This window comes from Mytilus trossulus, chromosome 4, assembly GCF_036588685.1.
Source record: "Mytilus trossulus isolate FHL-02 chromosome 4, PNRI_Mtr1.1.1.hap1, whole genome shotgun sequence".
Classification (NCBI taxonomy): Eukaryota; Metazoa; Mollusca; class Bivalvia; order Mytilida; family Mytilidae; genus Mytilus; species Mytilus trossulus.
Genome location: NC_086376.1, coordinates 4,128,324 through 4,130,325, shown reverse-complemented (window position 1 = coordinate 4,130,325; position 2,002 = coordinate 4,128,324).

Genomic DNA, 2,002 nt, shown 5'->3' with positions numbered 1-2,002 from the left:
GTTTCAGTTAGAATTCTTAAATGAAGTATATATTATATTTTAAAACAAATCATGAAAAGAAATATAAATTACAGTAAAAAGATGAAGCATCTGAAGTTTTATACCACCAAATCGTAGTATGTCACATCCAAAACTTGAGGTTACATGGTAACAATAGCTTGTACACACAGGGATAAAAGGGTGAAAATTTGATTAGTTAACTTCAAGTATTTGTTATTTACTTATATGCAATGAAATGTTATGTAAACTTTTGTTTGCAGTTTTGGACAGGGTCAAAGTATTTCTTTATTTGAAACAAAGATAAACTCTTCGAGAAGTGCTTTTCCTAACAAAAACAGAGTAGTTTCAAACACACACATGCATTACAAGTAGTCACTGGAAATCTCTATTTACTTTAAAACATCATTCCATGTGCACACTGCAACAAAACAGAAGCATCCATGGAAAAACAGCAATACACATGATGAAAACTTCTATGGAGACATCCTGTGTCTCCGATTTTTTTTTTTCTCAAAAGAAATCGTCAAATTTAATAGCAGTTATTGTGTATAGAAGCTAGAGAGAAAAAATATGATTTACAAGTAAGTCTACATGGTAAATATGTCAATACTATTATGATTGATTGCCATAAAAAGGAGTTTCTTTTTATACCCCAGCTTTAAAAAAAGGGGTATACTGTTTTACCTCTGTCTGTCCGTCCGTCCGTCCGTCAGTCAGTCCGTCCCATGAATATTTTTCCTCACATTTTTCTCAGGAACTACAATACAAGGATTTCTGAAATTTTGTTTCAGGGTTTATCTAAGTCAGCTTTACCGTGTGATGCATTTTCAGATTTATCACTTGACAACTTCCTGTTAACCGAACACTTGTATGATTTTACACATGATAGCCAAGTTGAAAATTTTCGTCACATTTTTCTCAGGAACTACAATACAAGGTTTTCTGAAATTTGGTTGCAGGATTTATATAAGTAAGCTATACCGTGTGATGTGTTTTCAGATTCATCACTGGACAACTTCCTGTTAACGAACACTTGCATATTTTTACACTATTAATATTATCCACTTGCAGCGGGGGTATCATTGGTGAGCAGTAGCTCGCAGTTTCACTTGTTTTTCATCATTTTTACTCACACTTTGCGTCCGTCGTCGTCCGTCGTCTGTCGTCGTTAACTTTTACAAAAATCTTCTCCTCTGAAACTACTGGGCCAAATTTAACCAAACTTGGCCACAATCATCATTGGGGTATCTAGTTTTAAAAATGTGTCCGACGACCCCCCCCAACCATCCAAGATGGCCGCCATGGCTAAAAATAGAACAATGGGGAAAAATGCAGTTTTTGGCTTATAACTCAAAAACCAAAGCATTTAGAGCAAATCTGACATGGGGGATGAAATTGATATTCAGGTCAAGATCTATCTGCCCTGAAATTTTCAGACAAATCGAACAACCCGTTGTTAGGTTGCTGCCCTTGAATTGGTAATTTTAAGGAAGTCTTGCTGTTTTTGGTTAATATCTTGAATATTATTATAGATAGAGATAAACTGTAAACAGCAATAATGTTCAGCAATAGAAAATTATAAATAAGTCAACATGACCGAAATGGTCAGTTGACCCCTTTAGGAGTTATTGCCTTTTATAGTCAATTTTAACCATTTTTCGTAGATCTTACTAAACTTTTAGAAAAATCTTCACCTCTGAAACTACTGAGCCAAATTTAACCAAACTTGGCCACAATCATCATTGGGGTATCTAGTTTAAAAAATGTGTCTGATGACCTGGCAAACCATCCAAAATGGCCGCCATGGCTAAAAATAGAACATAGGGGTAAAATGCAGTTTTGGCTTATAACTCAAAAACCACAGCATTTAGAGCAAATCTGACATTGGGTAAAATTGTTATTCAGGTCAAAATCTATCTACCCTGAAATTTTTCAGATGAATCAGACAACCTGATTTTAGGTTGCTGCCCTTGAATTGGTAATTTTAAGGAAATTTTGCTGT